The sequence below is a fragment of the Oryza glaberrima genome, chromosome 3, assembly GCF_000147395.1.
Source record: "Oryza glaberrima chromosome 3, OglaRS2, whole genome shotgun sequence".
Lineage (NCBI taxonomy): Eukaryota > Viridiplantae > Streptophyta > Magnoliopsida > Poales > Poaceae > Oryza > Oryza glaberrima.
In genome coordinates this window covers 23,987,822-23,994,394 of record NC_068328.1, presented here as the reverse complement: position 1 = coordinate 23,994,394, position 6,573 = coordinate 23,987,822, and the positions used below count along the sequence as shown (strand labels likewise).

Genomic DNA, 6,573 nt, shown 5'->3' with positions numbered 1-6,573 from the left:
CTTTTTAAGAACCCTAAGCAAAGCTTTGCTTGCACATGATCCGATGCCAATTATCATCAACCCCCCCTTTTTTTTACTATCTACCACAAGTTCACAAATCACTAGAGAACCTGCTACTACCATTGCCATAGCTTGATATTTCACTGTTCACACATCAGAAGTGCCAACCCGAGGACAATGATCCTCTGCATTTACAGATTGTACTGTAATCCATTTCCGAGGCGATCTGAGCCGTCCGATGACGAATCCAACGGTTAGGATCGTCTGCGACACGTGCCGTGTTTTGCTACAGTGTGCCGGGGGCCTATGTGGACAGGGTGGTTTCAATGTGCTAACCTGCACAGGATGGGGGGAGGGGCCAGGAGTCCAGGACGCCTCATTCAATTTTGGGCAATTAATTATGTTCAGCTAAATTCACAAGGATTTGAACGTTGTTTTTGCTGGGGCATACAGGCAGGAGAGGGACCATGAGAATCCTCCTCCTCTCGCCCAATCAGGCAATTCAGGGTTTCAATTTTGAACACGTTTGGCTCATTCATGCAGAGATTGCAGAAATCCAAAACTAAATTCTGTGCCCCTCATCCTATTTGAACTTTGGATGTTCTTCCCGGTATATACGTACGCATATGGTTTTGTAACCTGTCGATACGTTAATTGAAATATGGATGTCACTTAGTAAGAAGCTGAAGCTAATGGTAGTTATTTACTTCAGTAATTTTTTTTGACTGAAACTAACGACATGGTCATAACGTGTCGGCCCATTGGGATTCGTATCTGACTTCACATACTTAAAAAAAAATACGCTCATCAAACTGAGTGAGAAGTGAGAACACTGTACAACAAATGATTTAGGGGAAATGAGGGAAGGCAGGATGAGATGGAGAGCATGTGCTGTCTGGATCTCATATGCATTATGTTAATTATCCACTAGATTAGGGATATTGCAGAGTTAAGTACTCATGTAATGTGCCTATGGAATGGGCAGGTTAACCATTGCCAGTTTAATTAATCCCCATAAATATTCGCCCTTAGACCACGGCACAGTGGTGCGATTTCAGGCATTAGATGGCTCGGATACTGTCTCTGAATAATTTTCCTTCCTGCTTGACGAGAAAATGCTACGAGACTTACTTGATGTTTGATTTGATTAAGTAATTAATTAGTTAGTAATTAATTACTTAATTAACTGATATAGGGAAAATCATCTAATTAAGTAATTGTCTGATTTTCCCTTTGTCATATGTGATGGTTGTTTGATTTGGTGCTTAGCTTGCAAGTGTGTTGCACAGATCATTCACGATAGCACTGTGCAATGAAGTTGCAGCACTTCTTTTCGTCCCTTTATTTTCCAGAACTCCATGTCTGTTTACTTTACAGTACAGAGAACACATGGAGGATTCCTTGCAGGGTTGGTCATCCCAACAACTTTTTAAGCGATAACCAGAGAAGGGGAAACACATGCAACATTGGTAAGCTACTCTCTATTGAGACAGCATTTGCTTGTGTTGTTGTTGTTGTAGAGAAAAGACAAGATGTTTTTTGTTCTCCCATTTGGCAGCAAGAAACAACGGAGATACTCCTTAGGATATCAGGATATCAGGGGTAAACTAATATGCAGAGAAGTGAGGCACTGAGTTTTGAGGCGAATAGTCCATAACTTTGTTAGCTGTTTAGAGCACGCCTACACTACAAACCCACGTCTGAAAATAAAACTATAATCCTGTATAAACTGCAAAATAGCAGCCAGTGTGTTCACACCAGCACATGACTACACGAGCAGAGTATGGAAACGATTCAATCTTGAAACAACACAGGATATTCCAACAAAATACATGCAGATATATGTCAGACCAGAACAGTATATTGATTTGACAGGAGTAGCTATATTGCCAGAACAGTATATTGATTTGATAGGAGTAGCTATATTGAGAATCACAACAGCGAACATGAAACTAAGAGAGGGTTTCCATCTGTTGTTTTTGTACATAGCAGATCCTACTCATCGCACAAGTTACAGAAGAATGTAGACCTAGGCCTGATGAATTGCTGGCCTCTTCTACCGTATGGTTTGGCATTTGGCAATTGCCAAGCAATTACAAGTATCACATATCAGGTATCCAGCCTTCAATAGCCCTGTGTCAAATTACAGCCATGTAACAGAGCATTCGGATATCTGTTTTACACAATGGAAGTCAGCAGCCACAAAATAATTGCCGGCAGTATTCACAGTTCATGAGGATGCAGATGTAAACGGCTCGCTGGCCTCAAGAAGCTCGTCCAACAGACCAGTGAACACAACCGAATCAGTCTATTTAGGCTTGAAGGTAAGCCGAGCAGAAGGGACTAGGTCTTCATCCAGCAGTGTGTGTGCCCGCTCCCCTGGTTGTGGAAAAGGTGTGACGCGTGTCCTAGGACCAGCTGGACAGATAAGATCGAATTCCAAACTTGGCTGCTTCAAAGCAGATGCGGCAAACTACATTACGAAGATAACAAATAAGCCAAGTGCCACAAAACCAGTAAATGGCATGGATACCACTTTAGGACTGTGGAGAGAAAAAAAAAATGAGTAGCACAAGTAATAAAAAAACACAGATAAAGCACATGAACAAATAAAGAAATGCTATATGCGAGATGCACAATGGAAATTGATAGCTAGAATAAACATGTATAATGAGGCTATCCATTCAGTATATTGTACTGTACCTTATACAGTCGTGTGCTAATACCGCTGAAGGTTACTCGTATCAACCCTGAAGCTGTAATACTGCTAATAAGGATTAAGAAGTACAGTGCTGAGCGTCATGCATCAGGAGCATTTGCGCGAGGAAAGACTTGTTTCTATGCCAAGACAAGCACTGACAAATACACACAGAGATCCATCCAATGGCATGTGAATCCACTGTCGATACATGACTTGGAGGCTAGCCAATGTGTTATTAGGTGATGTTTAATTGGCACCCATGTATTCTGTTCATTTTCACAGCAGCATTAAGGACATCTATAGCGCTGGGGCTTGTGGAACAGTGGAAACAATAAGGTCAGTGAACTTATCTTAGCCATTTATCTGTACTCTGAATATGATGGGCTCAATTGTCAGAAAAAAAAATCTCGAGATCTTGTGTGAATAGATTATGTAGTGTTCAGGGTTAAAACCAGGACACCGTCTAACTTCATAACTATCTTCTACCAGGGAAAATCGTTTTGAGACAAGACTAACACTTAATCCTGTATTTTGTCACGTGTTACTCTTGAGGATAAGAGCAATCCAAGATAAAAAGAACAAATTCTGTGTATCTACTGGATATCCCCTCTGAAGTCTGAACTCAAACAATTGATACTTTAGACTTATCATGACTCATGCACTGCTTTCATTGGTAGGCCAGTTCTACAAATGCTACCAGGTTAACTACTCTTTAATTGAGCATGGCAATTGCAACTAATAAATAGTAAAAGTTGAAAAGTAGATGCTAAGTGTACGTGCCAAGATTTGCTTCAATGATACCAAAGATTAAGCCATCAATATATGCTGAATTGACAGGGTCAAAGAAGGTACTAAGCAAACCAAAATGAGAAAACGCGTTGAAGATAAGGCAAGGGAGTTAAGATACCTCATATAGGGAACTAATGGGCTCTGTGGGAAGGAACACACCCTGTAGAATTACTCCATCAGGAAACGGAATTCGAATCAGAGCTTGTTTATACTTCTGTCGGGCAGCCAGTGCCTACTTCTCCTTATATGACTTTGGAATCAGCAACCAAGATTGTTCTAGCCTCCCCCTCCTCATCTTTGCCTCATTCCTTATCTCCTCATTACTAAGGCTATAGAAATAATCTGGTAGATCATTTTCTGCAACAGAACTTGCAGCAACAGAGAAGAACACCCGAATCTGTGGTTGAAATAGCATTTCAATAAGCCACCGTTTCGCGAAAATAGATAGAAAGAATAGAACGCATTAATGCGCAGATAGTCTTATAAACTTAAAACTTGAGTTATACTGAGTAATATTTACTCTTCAACACATGATGGCACTACCACGAAAGCGATCTCACATTAATTACTAGAGGCAACATGTTGAGTAAAAGAAAATCTATTAATGCTGACGGTTACTAAGATGTAACCAGGCATCAAGAACTATTTATTCATAACTGATTCTACGGATGGATATATATGACGTTTCAGAGTGTGGAATTGACTTGCGCCCGTTTAGTAGTATTTTCTTGTCGGAAACGACAAGTAATACTGACCGGATGGAGCACTACCCTTCTACTCCCATGAGATATTAGTACAAAACATATGTCTCAATTTGTATGTATGATACATTCAACTATTCAAGCTACTAGTACCAATTAATTTTAGCCCAACCATGTACTTGCCGAAACAGAATTTGGCACGAGTATGTTCAAAAAATCATACAACAGGCAAATCAGGAGCAGCCAAACGCGGTTGAATTGATTTGATTGGCACATAATCTTACTAGTAACTGAAACAAGCAATTGATGAATCACATGCCTCACCTGGTGATCAACCGGCCTCTTAACCCCCTGCTGTTCGCCAACTCCATCCGGGCGAGTCCCCTTGGCATCTGCCTGCTTCGGCGGCGGCGTCGAAGGCCGGGCCCTCTGGAGCAGGAGCACGGCTTGCCTGATCCAGCCGAGCCTCGCGTCTCCGGGCACCTCGTCCATGACGGCGAAGAGCTCCCCGCCCTTGTCGGCGACCCTGAACCCCACGGCCTCGAGGAGATCCACCCCGCACTCCCTGTCCGCCACGGCCTCCTTGATCCTCGGGTTCCCGAGCCTGACCTTCCTGTGCTTGTCGTTCCGGGGATCGGAGAGCAGGTTCCCGAGCAGCCTCTTCACCACCTCCACAGCGGACGCGGGGGCATCGCCGGCCAGCCGGCCAGGTACGCGGCTGAGCGGGGCCGGGCTCCCCCTGCCGCCGCGAGGCAGCCGTCGAGGTGGTCAGACACCGCCAGCTCGAAGGGGAACGGCTCTGCGCAGCTGGGGCACGCGACGGCGGCGTCGTCGTTCCCCTCCCCCGACGCGGGAGGGTCGGTGGTGGCGCTGGCGCGGCGGGAGGAGGTGGAGATGAGCCGGAGCCGGAGGACGGCGGCCTCTCGCCTGGGGGGCAGCGGGGCGACTAGGGCTAGGGTTTGAGGTGCGGGAGGAGGAGAGGTCGGGGCCGGAGCCGAGGATGTGGGCGGTGCCCTTGGAGGAGGAGGATGAGGAGGAGGAGGAGGCGGAGGTGACCTTCCTCGTGAGATCCTTCATCTTGTCCTTCATCATCGTGGTCAGCGGAGGGTAGACCTCGGCGGCGGCGGCGGCGGAGGAGGAGGAGGAGGAGGGCGGGGAAGGGGCCGAGGCGAAGCAAACGAGGGAGAAAAGTCTCGCGGGGAGGGCGGAAAAGGCGAGAAAGCTAACCGATTCGGAGAACGTAACTAACCGATTAAGTTTAGGAGAATGTAACTAACGGCAACATATCCTATGCACACAGGCCCTCACGTGTACACACGTGCACACCAACTAAAAAATATCACCAAAAAATCTAGAAAAAATCATACACATACTTTCAATTGTATTACACCTAGGGTTAAAATCTTAACGTCAAATTCATTATATTTTAGCCGTAACAAAAAAAACAAAAAATCTGACAGTTTTAAGGTTGCAATTTTGTCAGAATTTTATCTTTTTTGTTATTCTCTATGTAGAATGAATTTGAAGATGCGACTTTGCACGTAGATGTAATACTATTGAAAGTATATGTATGAATTTTCCTAGAATTTTTTGTGATAATTTTTAGTTGGTGTACACGGTGTGTACATGTGAGGACCTGTGTGCATAGGATACGCTCCCGTAACTAACTTGATTAGTTTAGGATAATGATGATAATTAAGGAAATATTTTCTTTTTTCAGAATTTTTTTATTAGTAGATTGAAAATAAATCTATACATGAAAAAAAACTTTCACGTAAAATTTAAAACTTTCAACTTAAAATATGAAACTCTAAACTCAATTTTTAAAAATTTTTCAACTTGAAATTTGAACTTTCAAGTTAGATTTTGAAATATTTTGAATTAAGATTTAAACTTTGAAGCCAAATTTTGAAAAACTTTCAACTCAATCTTCGAAAATTTTTAACTTGAAATTTAAATTTTCAACTCAACTCAGATTTGAAAACTTTCAACTCAGGTTTGAAAACTTTCAACTCGAGATTGAAAACTTTCAAGTCCATATTTGAAAACTTTCAACTAAGATTTGAAAACTTTCAACTCGAGATTTAAAAACTTTCAACTTGAAATTGAAAACTTTCAAGTCCATATTTGAAAACTTTCAACTCGAGATTGAAAACTTTCAAGTCCATATTCAAAAACTTTCAACTCAGATTTGAAAACTTTCAAATTTAAAAAAATAAAAAAGAATGCAAAAAAAATATGGAAATTACGCTGAGGAAAAAAATCGTGAAAAAAAAGAAAAAATCATGAAAAAATCGCACGGAAAGAATCGCTAAAGAAAAAAAGCCCATATGGAGCGGTGTTGGGCACGCGCGCCAGTTCCGTATCTGGCGCGCGCGCCAA

General features: G+C 42.5%; 1 pseudogene; it reads right to left on the bottom strand.

Moving 5' to 3' along the window:
* Window positions 1–1,551: 1,551 nt before the first annotated feature.
* LOC127769053 (plant UBX domain-containing protein 2-like) lies at window positions 1,552–5,401 on the bottom strand (annotated as a pseudogene).
* Between the last annotated feature and the right edge of the window lie 1,172 nt (window positions 5,402–6,573).